This window comes from Doryrhamphus excisus, linkage group LG16, assembly GCF_037039965.1.
Source record: "Doryrhamphus excisus strain RoL-2023G ecotype Guam linkage group LG16, RoL_Dexc_Guam_v1.1, whole genome shotgun sequence".
Classification (NCBI taxonomy): domain Eukaryota; kingdom Metazoa; phylum Chordata; class Actinopteri; order Syngnathiformes; family Syngnathidae; genus Doryrhamphus; species Doryrhamphus excisus.
In genome coordinates, this window is record NC_136372.1 from 3,662,662 (window position 1) to 3,676,973 (window position 14,312).

Sequence of the window (14,312 nt, forward strand, 5' to 3'; positions counted from 1 at the left end):
TATGTGCGGGATTAATTGCATTGCGTGATGCTTATGCGCGGGGGGTTTAAGGTGAGCTGGTTTTGGACAAGTGTTGAGCTAATTCAACTGTAATTATGGTAATGGTAACGGTTTTATTTCATGTGAACATGCATCAGATTACAATTGAATGCATCACATAATCAGTTCACGGTTCCACATGTCCAAAAGGAGTAGGAAGAAGCAAAGCTTATTAAATCCTACCCCTCCATCTGGTACTTTTACAATCAGTGACTGTTACATTTGTTCACTTCCTGCTTTCCATAATAAAGTATGTTTTTTTGGTGTTTTTTTTTTTAAATAATGTACCTTGTACCGAAGTACAAGGTGATATGACGGCCATCTCTGTGTGGAGTTTGCATGTTCTCCCCGTGCATGCGTGGGTTTTCTCGGGGTACTCCGGTCCAGGGTGTGAAAAAAAAAATCTCCTCTCATTCCTTGTGGAAGTGGTATTTTTAATGTGGTTTTTTTTTTGCTTTTATGTGCTTCTTCTCAGGCTGCATGGTGGATGAGTGGTTAGCACGCAGGCCTCACAGTTCGGAGACCCGAGTTCAATGCCACCCTCGGCCATCTCTGTGTGGAGTTTGCATGTTCTCCCCGTGCATGCGTGGGTTTTCTCCGGGTACTCCGGTTTCCTCCCACATTCCAAAAACATGCTAGGTTAATTAGCGACTCCAAATTGTCCATAGGTATAAATGTGAGTGTGAATGGTTGTTTGTCTATATGTGCGCTGTGATTGGGTAGCCACCAGTCCAGGGTGTAAAAAAAAAATTCTCCTCTCATTCCTTGTGGAAGTGGTATTTTTAATGTGGTTTTTTTTTGCTTTTATGTGCTTCTTCTCAGGCTGCATGGCGGACGAGTGGTTAGCACGCAGGCCTCACAGTTCGGAGACCCGAGTTCAATTCCACCCTCGGCCATCTCTGTGTGGAGTTTGCATGTTCTCCCCGTGCATGCGTGGGTTTTCTCCGGGTACTCCGGTTTCCTCCCACATTCCAAAAAACATGCTAGGTTAATTAGCGACTCCAAATTGTCCATAGGTATGAATGTGAGTGTGAATGGTTGTTTGTCTATATGTGTGCTGTGATTGGGTAGCCACCAGTCCAGGATGTAAAAAAAAAATTCTCCTCTCATTCCTTGTGGAAGTGGTATTTTTAATGTGTTTTTTTTTTTTTGCTTTTATGTGCTTCTTCTCAGGCTGCATGGCGGACAAGTGGTTAGCACGCAGGCCTCACAGTTCGGAGACCCGAGTTCAATTCCACCCTCGGCCATCTCTGTGTGGAGTTTGCATGTTCTCCCCGTGCATGCGTGGGTTTTCTCCGGGTACTCCGGTTTCCTCCCACATTCCAAAAACATGCTAGGTTAATTAGCGACTCCAAATTGTCCATAGGTATGAATGTGAGTGTGAATGGGTGTTTGTCTATATGTGCCCTGTGATTGGCTGGCAACCAGTCCAGGGTGTACCCCACCTCTCGCCCGGGATAGGCTCCAGCACCCCCGCGACCCTTGTGAGCAAAAGCGGTAGAAAATGAATGAATGAATGAAGTCAGATATGGTAGAACCAGAATTAAATGCATTTTGAGTGTGATGACCATGAGCGGGACACTTAATATTTTATGCTGAGTCATCCACTATGAGTGTCAATTAATGAAACTGCTGTGTTGTGTTGTGCGGTGGTTTGCTGCAACATGGGAGAAAATGGATGTCATTAGCGTTAAGGTTTAGGCTTGAGGGCTAAAGCACACTTTATCTCCAATCAGGCTGTAAAATCTCTTCCTATTCTTGGACACTTTAGCGGCACTGCAAGGCTCTAGAGTCTGTACTCCCCTGAAGGCGCTAAAGACTCCTAGGTCACATGACGACACACGCGCCTTGTTTATAAATGAAAGTCTATGTATTGAGTTCTCAGTCAGCCCCCCCCCCTACCCCCAGATGCTTGTCAGCTGTCTGCACAATTACTTTGGCACCAGATGGTCACGGACAAGTAATGTGAGCGTCTAATGATTTCTTATCAGATTGAACTCATTTCAATGGGAAAAACATTTTAAGGAGCAAAGACTGTCATGCAACACCAAGCGGTGACTACAGCAGTACTATATAGTGCACATGCATTTAAGCTGCAAGACCCGGGAGTGCACATTAAGCTCATTAAGTGCTTGTAGTGTGGTCGGGACCAGACACCGACGTCCAGTGCTTGGGACATCTCAGAATATTCAGCTTAGAATGGCAGCATCTTCTGGTTATCAAATTTGTACTTTCTGTTTTCAGCAATTGTTTCACTTTGTCACGTTTTTTTAAAAAAATACAAATAAATCCTGCTATTTGTAGTAAAACATATGCACCTTGAAGCAAAGTGTCTGCTTTAGTGAAGCATTTTCAAGCATCAACTGAAATAAACTGAAATAAAAATATAAGGCATTTAGAAGACGCATTCAAAGACTTAACTTTTTGTTGGACGTCAGTAATGTTACCCCTTATGTTCATAACAGGCTTTTATTCCAGATTTGAATTACCCCACAACAGGCGTGATAATAACTTCGAACCCCTGACATCACTTCCTGTTTGCCCCCCCTCGCTCTGCTCCCCTAGGGAACACATTTTTTGCAACACACATGTGCATCAGTCTTATGTATGTGTTAAATGGCTTATTTACTCTTATTATGTCTACTATAGGGCTGCACGGTGTTCAAGTGGTTAGCGCATAGACCTCACAGCTAGGAGACCGGGGTTTGATTCCACCCTCGGGCATCTCTGTGTGGAGTTTGCATGTTCTCCTCTTGCTTCCAAAACATGCTAGGTTAATTGGCGACTCCAAATTGTCCATAGATATGAATATGAGTGTGAATGGTTGTTTGTCTATATGTGCCCTGTGGTTGGCTGGCCACCAGTCCAGGGTGTACCCCGCTTCTCGCCCGAAGACAGCTGGGATAGGCTCCAGCACCCCCGCGACCCTTGTGATGATAAACGGTAAAAAATGAATGAATTAATGAGTTCTCCTCCTATTTTTTGTGGAAGTGGTAATTTTTTGGATTCTTATTTTGTCTTTTCCCACCCTCGGCCATCTCTGTGTGGAGTTTGCATGTTCTCCCCGTGCATGCGTGGGTTTTCTCCGGGTACTCCGTTTTCCTCCCACATTCCAAAAACATGCTAGGTTAATTAGCGACTCCAAATTGTCCATAGGTATGAATGTGAGTGTGAATGGTTTTTTGTCTATATGTGCCCTGTGATTGGCTGGCCACCAGTCCAGCCTGAAGACAGCTGGCATAGGCTCCAGCACCCCCGCGACCCTCGTGAGGATAAGCGGTAGAAAAGGAATGAATGAATGTCTACTATAATGGGTAATACAAGTGTAAAAGGTGAACATAGGGTTGTTAGTTTATGTCTAGAGGGCTCTAATAGTATAAACATTTGTTTTAGAAGATCGCAATTTTTTTTTTATTTATCTGGAAATGATTAACCGCAATAAGAATACACCGACTCAACAGCGTCTGTGCTGGTTGCAGCCAAGTAGTACATTCCTGGGTTTTTAGTTGTCAGTTTTCACCTATTATGGTTATTATGGTATTCTCTAAGATCAGGACTCCTACAACTGTAATTCTTCAAGCAGCCATTAATTACTGACAATTACCAATTTAAACTCAGTCAATTGACTTTTTCTGCAAGAGGGTTAGATCATTATGTTGGGGTAAAGCCATTTTTTAATTTTTCATAGAAATGCTCAATATTACACAAGACAAACCAAGCTCATACATACGTCACTATTAACCTTTCCGGTTTGCTTTTTGTGTTTGTGTCACACTGAGATCTGTCATCTCGTCAGAAGATTTCCCAGAAAAGAGGCTTTTCCCTTGAGGTAAAAAAATGCACTTGCGGTCGACATGAACACTGTTTTATTGTGTGTCTTATGCACTTTCACACAGTGTCCCATGTACAGAATATACAGGAAACTGTTGCAGAAAAGACTAAAAACAGCTTGGATTAACACTACATAAGCCTGTCTTCTAAGCTGGTGGTGCTTCTGTGTTTTTGAAGAGTTTTGATGATGAATTTTAATATTCCTATCCCATCTGTCTCGGGCTTATCCTTTCTGATGTTATGAATACAAGTGATGCTTGTATGTCCTTGAATAAGAAGTATAATGGCCACAAGAACAGCATCCAAGAGTACAAAATGGTAGTCAAACATGAAGGCTGACATTCAATCTTGTAAGGACTGTGGAAGCAATTTTAAAAAAGTGAGTTGATTAAAAGGACAGGAAGTTTCCATGACTTCAAAGAACTTTACGTCGACTCATGTTCATTTCCTGGAGATTTAGCCTGATCCTTGCCCTGCCTTAACCTGAAGCAAAGTCCTGACTGGAAGACGCTATGAATTAGGGTACAAAATTCCACAACCAGATCAAAAAAAAAAAACAAAAAACAAACTTAAATCGTATTAGGAAAGCAGGAAGTGAACAAATGTAACAGTTACTGATTGTTCTTTTGGACATGTGGAACTGTGAACTGATTATGTGATGCATTCAATTGTAATCTGATGTTCAAATGAAATAAAACCATTACCATTGCCATTAATGGGGGTGTACCTCAGGTGTCTGCTCTGGCTACCCTCTAGTTTGCTTAGTTCACAACTAATATAATCTCTGACCGTGATCAGTGAATTTCCATCAAGTTTGAGCACACAAAACCTGTAAGGAGCCTTCTAAAATATATTTATGACATTATAAGAGTCCCCTAGACATGAAATAACACCCCTATAGTCACTTTTACACTCATATAACCCAATATAGAAAAATATGAAACAATAAAGCAGTTGATGTTTGCTAAATATAAGGATGAAGAGTCTTGAACCAGTCATGATGTGCTATATAATATATAACTATATTGACAGTTACTATGGTAACCAGTATGTAATTGTATGGTCATATCACCTTGTACTTTGGTACGTGACAAAAAAATAAAAATAAAAATAAAAATAAAAATAAAAATAAAAATAAAAATAAAAATAAAAATAAAAATAAAAATAAAAATAAAAATAAAAATAAAAATAAAAATAAAAATAAAAATAAAAATAAATACAAAATTAAATAAAATAAATAAAAATATTTAAAAATTTAAATTAATAAAATAAATGTAAAAAAGTTTTGAAAAAATTATATTAGGAAAGCAGGAAGTGAACAAATGTAACAGTTACTGATTGTAAAAGTACCAGATGGAGGAGTAGGATTTAATAAGATTTGCTTCTTCCTACTCCTTTTGGACATGTGGAACTGTGAACTGATGATGTGATGCATTCAATTGTAATCTGATGCATGTTCAAATGAAATTAAAACATTACCATTACCATCCTAATAGAGAGAGAATGGTGGCAGCCATTAGCCATTAATGCGGTGTACCTCAGGTGTCTACTCTGGCTACCCTCTAGTTTGCTTAGTTCACAACTAAACCAAAATATAACACCACACAAAACCTGTGCGGAGCCTTTATGACATTATAAGAGTCCCCTAGACGTGATATAACACCCCTATAGTCACTTTTACACTCATATAACCCAATATAGTAGACATATTGTGATACGCTTGATAACATTCCTGGAATAAGAGGTGGGCAGAACAAAAATAAAGGAGATGCCATGCTCGGATGTACTGTAGGCGGAAAAACAGAGCTGGTAAGGAATTGACCTCAAGTCAACTTTGCTGTGTAGCCTCTCTCGACAACATCCACCTCCACTGCATGCATAAATAGTGAGCGGCTTTTTATATACAGCACATTCCTTGCATGTTCAATTCCCTTCCACTCTCGGGAAATATAGTATATTTACTGGTTGGCCATTTTAATGCAGCTTTTGAATATGAATATGATCCAATAGAGTCTGATCAACGTCAAACAATACTGTATACAGTTGACTAAAAAGTACTAAAAAAGATTATTAGGTCCAGTTCAGCTGCTTTCTTTGGTCACAGCTGCCCAGTCTGGGTCGGGGCCGGTCATGCAAATCCTCTTGTACCTAATCTAGCTAAGAATTTATGGGATTTATCGCTAATATGCTACAGTAGTCGCCGTTGTGCTTTGTTTGCTGGAAATATACTGTATGGTATTTTTTTCAGCAAAGTTGTGGTGAGTTTGTGGTCCCCTTGGAATTTCAAGTACGTACACTAAACAACTCGAGTAATCTCCAAGTTGATTGTATTGTAGTACTTTTTGACATAGTTCTCCATGGGTCAGGATGCACTGTTTTCCATTTGAATGCGGCTTTGATTCATGGTGTTCTTCTAAGACTTTAGATCTTCCCCCCCACCACCACCATGAATGTTGTTTGCTGACATTATTTTTGCTCCAAATCACCTCCTGTGATTCATCCACTCCTTTGATGCACTCGGTGGTTCCAGCAGCACAAAGCGGGCATCACGCCGTGATAGCACCTCCATGTTGTTACTCCATCAAAAGGATGTTTGTGGATCAGTTCTAAAGGTCACACGGAGGGTTGGTTGGTGTCCTGTGGTCCTCTACTGGGGCCAACTTTTACCAGCAGTTCTGACATTTGAACCCTTCCGAAATCATCTTAGCTTATTTTTGATCATTTAAAGCAGGGGTCTCAAACATGTGGCCCGCGGGCCAAATGTGGCACGCAGGACACTAGTTTGAGGGCCCCCACCTTGATATGAAAGTTTAATGTTAGTGCAGGCCCCGCGCAAGTTTGATATGGATGTTGTATGACAGGGGTCTCAAACACGCAGCCCGCGGGCCAAATGTGGCCCGCAGGACACTAGTTTGAGGCCCCCGCCTTGATATGAAAGTTTAATGTTAGTGCAGGCCCCGCGCAAGTTTGCACAATCATCTTAGCTTATTTTTGATCATTTAAAGCAGGGGTCTCAAACATGCGGCCCGCGGGCCAAATGTGGCACGCAGGACAACTAGTTTGAGGCCCCCGTCTTGATATGAAAGTTTAATGTTAGTGCAGGCCCCGCGCAAGTTTGATATGGATGCTGTATGGCAGGGGTCTCAAACACGCAGCCCGCGGGCCAAATGTGGCACGCAGGACACGAGTTTGAGGGCCCCTGTCTTGATATGAAAGTTTAATGTTAGTGCAGGCCCCGCGCAAGTTTGATGTGGATGCTGTATGACAGGGGTCTCAAACATGCGGCCCGTGGGCCAAACGTGGCCCGCAGGACACTAGTTTGAGGCCCCCGCCTTGATATGAAAGTTTAATGTTAGTGCAGGCCCCGCGCAAGTTTGCACAATCATCTTAGCTTATTTTTGATCATTTAAAGCAGGGGTCTCAAACATGCGGCCCGCGGGCCAAATGTGGCACGCAGGACAACTAGTTTGAGGCCCCCGTCTTGATATGAAAGTTTAATGTTAGTGCAGGCCCCGCGCAAGTTTGATATGGATGCTGTATGGCAGGGGTCTCAAACACGCAGCCCGCGGGCCAAATGTGGCACGCAGGACACGAGTTTGAGGGCCCCTGTCTTGATATGAAAGTTTAATGTTAGTGCAGGCCCCGCGCAAGTTTGATGTGGATGCTGTATGGCAGGGGTCTCAAACATGCGGCCCGCGGGCCAAACGTGGCCCGCAGGACACTAGTTTGAGGCCCCCACCTTGATATGAAAGTTTAATCTTAGTGTGGCCTGCGCAAGTTTGATATGGATGCTGTATGGCAGGGGTCTCAAACACGCGGCCCGCGGGCCAAATGTGGCACGCAGGATACAAAATGGTACTCTATAAACTAGCCTTTACGAGTAGCGGTACACTGAGGGCCCCCCATCCTTATCCCGCAATGGGCATACACTCAGATTAACCCACCCGTGTGGTCCCCCCCGCCCCAAAAAAAAACCCAGATGCTGCAGTGCCACTGGATGTACACTGTCTGGGTGCCGACAAGCACATCTAAGCGGGATTAGGCGGGATGTTGTGGTGGATAGGCAAGAACAGTGGGAGGCTGTCCACACACAGCTGTGTGCTCGGGTCTTTCATAATGATCTGGCCTCTTGGCCTCTACTCTGTCTCCTTTTTGGCTCACACCCTCCACCACCTTCCCCTCCCACTGACCTCACAGTTTGGACGTCTCTCCAGCCGCAGACAGCAAGAAAGTAGTCACACTGTATTGCCTGAAACATGAATAGTTTCGCTTGGTCAGGGGTGTCCAAAGTGTGGCCTGGGGGTCATTATTATTTGTACATTCTAAAAATATTATTATTTTTAAAAGGGAAATATAATTTTGGTAGAATTAAGATGAAATATTCCATAAAATGACCCCCATGGGTCATTATTATTCTAAAAATATAATTATTTAAAAAATGAAAATATATAATTAAAAATGCAAACATTAACAGTCATTTTACAAGAATATAGTGAAAATATTAACATTAAAAAATTGCATTTTATGACAATAAAAATATAAAAAATATAATTTTAGTAGAATAAAGATGAAATATTCCATATAATGACCCCCGTGGGTCATTATTATTTGTACATTCTAAAAATATAATTATTTAAAAAAAGGAAAATATATAATTAAAAATGTAAACATTAACAGTCATTTTACAAGAATGTAGTGAAAATATTAACATTTAAAAAATTGCAATTTTATGACAATAAAAATATAATTTTAGTAGAATAAAAATGAAATATTCCATATAATGACCCCCATGGTCATTATTATTTGTACATTCTCAAAATATAATTATTTAAAAAGGGAAAATATATAATTAAAAATGTAAACATTAACAGTCATTTTACAAGAATATAATGAAAATATTAACATTTAAAAAAATTGCAATTTTCTGACAATAAAAATATAATTTTAGTAGTATAAAGATGAAATATTCCATATAATGACCCTCGTGGGTCATTATTATTTGTACATTCTCAAAATATAATTATTTAAAAAAGGAAAATATATAATTAAAAATGTAAACATTAACAGTCATTTTACAAGAATATAATGAAAATATTAACATTTCAAAAAATTGCAATTTTATGACAATAAAAATATAATTTTAGTAATATAAAGATGAAATATTCCATATAATGACCCTTGTGGGTCATTATTATTTGTACATTCTCAAAATATAATTATTTAAAAAAGGAAAATATATAATTAAAAATGTAAACATTAACAGTTATTTTACAAGAATATAGTGAAAATATTAACATTTCAAAAAATTGCAATTTTCTGACAATAAAAATATAATTTTAGTAGAATAAAGATGAAATATTTCATCAACCTAAACAAAAACAACATATGATCGAAATAAACACTTAACAAAACTGGTATTTATAACCCACAAGGCATGCTGGGTAACTTATGCTGAGAAAATGCATGCATGAGCTGCCCACCATGCCTTGCGATTGTGCAGGTGTACTAATGAAGTACATGAGTATGCAGTACCTTGCATTGTGCGTCTGTTTGTTGCAACAAGAGTAGCAATCGGACAAAAAGTGAAGAAGTACAAATAACGCTGCCAAGCAAAGTGGTCACAGTGAACATGCGGTATTATTTACAGTAAACAACCCCAAAAGGACAGAGGAGTGGGTGGATGACGGCAGATGATAATTGTCTCATGGTTAGAAGTGTCTCAACCTTTTAGGAATAAAATAGCCTGGCACTCACAGGATCCATAGTAGGATTTATGAGCCTTGGAAAACAGTCGAAAAAAACCTCAGGAAGGGTGGCAAAATAACATTTGTCATGTCGGACACATTTGTGGAATTCAAAATGGAATCGTTGACAGTTTGGATGAGCGGCCTCACTGTGTAATGGGCCTCATGAGCTTTTAAGCATGACTAAGCGGGATGTTTTGGCAACAAAACTGGCATTAAACACCACCGCGCCATGTTTGATGACTCACTGATAGTTTGTTTACATTTTATTTCATTTTGCATAAAAGGGTGTTGAAGAAAATGACAAATAACCCATTGAAATTTGGTGAAAATTTGGATTAAAATGCCAATTTTTTTTTACATTTTATTACATTTTTAATTAAATTAATAAAAAAAATAAAAATAAAAAAACCTGCTGATGAAAAACTACACAGATAAGGACTACACAGGACCCATTTGACGCCCCTGCACAACCTGAAGCTTGAAGAATCATGATAGCGCCACCTGATGGTTATTGGACTGAAAATTTGAATTAAAATGCCAATTAAGGATCATTTTTTAAATTTATTTTATTTTACATTTTATTAAATTTTAAATAATTTTTTTTAAAACATTAAATTTTAAATTAAATTCATTTTAAAAATAAAAATGTAGTATTATTTAATTAAGGATCATTATGTATTTATTATTTTTTTACATTTAAAAAAATAATAATTTTAAAAATAAAATTTTAAAAACCCGCTGATGAAAAACTACACATAAGGACTACACAGAACCCATTTCCTTCCTCAAATCTGCGATTTCTCCTACAACATCTCCGCATAGCTGCCATTTGACGCCCCTGCACAACCTGAAGCTTGAAGAATCATGATAGCGCCAACTGATGGTTATTGGACTGAAAATTTGGATTAAAATGCCAATTAAGGATCATTTTTTAAATTCATTTTATTTTACATTTTATTAAATTTTAAATTAAATTCATTTAAAAAATAAAAATGTGGTATTATTTAATTAAGGATAATTATTAATTTTTTTTTACATTTTATTACATTTAAAAAAATAATAATTTTAAAAATAAAATTTTAAAACCTGCTGATGAAAAACTACACAGATAAGGACTACACAGAACCCATTTCATTCCTCAAATATGCGATTCCCCCTACAACATCTCCGCATAGCTGCCATTTGACGCCCCTGCACAACCTGAAGCTTAAAGAATCATGATAGCGCCAACTGATGGTTATGGGACTGAAAATTTGGATTAAAATGCCAATTAAGGATCTTTAAAAAAAAAAAAAATATTTTATTAAATTTTAAATTACATTCATTTTAAAAATAGAAATGTGGCATTATTTAATTATTTTTTTACATTTTATTAAATTAAATTCATTTTAAAAATAAAATTTTAAAAACCTGATGAAAAACTACACATAAGGACTTACACAGAATCCATTTCATTCCTCAAATCTACGATTCCCCCTACATTTCTGCATCGCTGCCATTTGACGCCCCTGCACAACCTGAAGCTTGAAGATTCATGATAGCGCCACCTGATGGTTATTGGACTGAAAATTTGGATTAAAATGCCAATTAAGGATCATTTTTTTTTTATTTATTTTTTTTATATTTTATGAAATTTTAAATTAAATTCATTTTAAAAATAAAAATGTGGTATTATTTAATTTTTTTTTACATTTTATTAAATTTTAAATTAAATTCATTTTAAAAATAAAATTTTAAAAACCTGATGAAAAACTACACATAAGGACTATGTGTTTCCTCCTACAACATCTCCGCATAGCCGCCATTTGACGCCCCTGCACAACCTGAAGCTTGACATAAGCTTGAATCATAATAGCGCCACCTTCAGGATCTTGGAAGACGTTTCAAATCTTACGGCATCCAACCTCAGCAGCAACCCACACCACTTTTCCAACGTGCAGATGGCGTAGGTGAGTGTTTTATTACATCATATCAGATTCGTCTCATCTTTTTTTTTTTTTTTTTTTCTAATTTCACTCAATTTCCAGGGAATTTGACCTTTCCAAACATTTTCCCTGTACTGGAAGTTCTCATTCCACACACACACACATCCCCTTCAACAACTGTTTGGACTGAACGTCTCTCTTCCCGTTTGATGTTGCGGTTTAGGCCGCCCTCTAAAAAAACGCTGAGCTTCCTGTCAGCTCGCCGACACACTGCAGCCTCAGCGTGTTTGTGTATACGTACAGCCCCTTGTGTATATGTACTGCACTTGTATATGTAAGATAGACGCTCTACCTGGCTGCAAAAAAAAAAAAAAAGGCCTTGTTTAGTCTGGAGGTGATCCGTAAAAGGAGATGGCGGCCATGCATGAAAGCACCTCCATGTCAGCTGATGTTTTTCCAGGCTCTACGTCTCATGAGCTCGTTAAAAGAAAAGGACGAGGAGTGAACAAGATCATTACTTTTTCATGACGTCCGTCGTCTTTAATCACAGTCAAGAGTTGCCGCCTACACACCCCCACCCCCCCCCCCAACCCCCATCTAAAGCTACTTATCTTGTTAAAAGTGTTCTTTGCCTGGCACTTTGTCAGATAACTAGGTACCTTCTAATGAACTTCCTTTGTGTTTTCCAGGAACAGAAAACCTTGCAATGCCGCCCCCTCCCCACCTTTTTGGAACGGATGTGAAACAGGAAGACGGGAAGTGTGGGAAAAAAACAATAAGTCTTCACAGGACTATTTTCTGCACTTTTGTGTTATGTATTGTGTGATCGCCGAGGGAATACTGGAAGTTGCTTACAAGAAAATGCACAGCTTGCACTGAGGGCAAACAGGTAACACCATATATATATATATATATATATATATATATATATATATAAATAAAATTAATAAAAAATAGGAAAGTTGGCAATCCAAATGTATTTGAATGTACAGCAAACAGACTTGCTTAATGCAAAATGTATCATAATACAATCAATAATGTATTGAATAATGCCAATTTTTATTGATTTGTTGACTTTTTCCTACATTTTCCTACATTTAAAGCAGGGGTCTCAAACATGTGGTCCGCGGGCCAAATGTGGCCCGCAGAACACTAGTGTGAGGGCCCCCGCCTTGATATGAAAGTTTAATGTTAGTGCAGGCCCCGCGCAAGTTTGATATGGATGCTGTATGGCAGGGGTCTCGAACACGCGGCCCGCGGGCCAAATGTGGCACGCAGGACACTAGTTTGAGGCCCCCGCCTTGATATGAAAGTTTAATGTTAGTGCAGGCCCCGCGCAAGTTTGATATGGATGCCGTATGGTATCATGTACCCAGAAAAAAAAATTATTACGTTTGATTAATGTTCATGTTAAAGGTTAAATAACTGTTAAGAGTTATCCTCCCTATCCGTGTGGAAGTGGTAAGTTTTTTGGCGATTTAAGTTGAAAGGAAATAACTTGAAGGCTACCGTTTAGGTCGCTAGCTCTCTAGTTTTGCGAGTTAGCATGTGTCTCAAGACCCTGCAGTTGCGCAATATGTTGTAAATAAAAAGAGTATAAATGTGACTATAGTCGTGTTTTGTCATGTCTACAGGGCTCTAATAATGCTTTGTTCATTTTAATCTGAAAAAAATAATTTGTCTACCCACCAACTATATGTGGTTTCTTAAGTTTTTATTATTTGCTGTTTTATTATTATTATTATATTTATTTATTTATTACTGATTGATTGATTTTCTTTATTCTTGATTTGTTTATTTTTCATCTTATTTTGTGTAGAAAAAAATAATATTTGAGAACAGTGGAATTTTTTTATCAGAGCTTTTCTTGTCGAAAATCAGAACCAAAGCAAAGTTTATTAATTTTTCTGTTTTTAATAAATGCATTTTTTTTTTTTTGAAAACCTGATGCGGCCCAGTCTCACCCATACCCTAGCTCCAGTGGCCCCCCAAGTAAATTGAGTTTGAGACCCTTGTTCTAGAAGATACTTTGGATTCAGTCGTGCTACATATGTGCTCCACATGTACTGCCATAAAAAAAAAAACTCAATGCTTTTCAAATGCTGTGGTTGCCAGATCTGGCTAAAACAACACAAAACCCCCACCAAGATTTATCTTTCTACACTCTTGCGGTGCGCCAAATGGTTACCAGCGAAAGAAACGTAGCGTCGACCAGCAGCTATTTGTAGCCTCCAAACCACAGGCCAGGACCACATGTTCCACAGTGGTACAAGGTAATGTGTTAAAGAGACGGCTAATCAAGTCCTGATTTTGGAAAATGTGTGAATTGTTGTACCTTCAGCCAGATGGTTGCTGGTGAGACCGTTGGAAGAAGATGGTGCTCATACTGATTATTGGACAGTAATCCCTTGACCTGACTGTGTGCCAATTTTCATGTTTCGATGTTAGAGCACAGAAAACCTATTTACAATCCTCTAAATACAGTTTCATTATAATTAGAGACCTCTAGACAGGAAATAACACCCCTATAGTCACCTTTACACTTGTATTACCCAATATAATAGACACAATAAGAGAACGATCTTCTAAATACAATTTTAACAATATTAGAGCCCTCTAGACAGGAAATAACACCCCTATAGTCACCTTTACACTCGTATTACCCAATATAATAGACACAATAAGAGAATGATCTTCTAAATACAATTTTAACAATATTAGAGCCCTCTAGACAGGAAATAGCACCCCTATAGTCACCCTTTCACTTGTA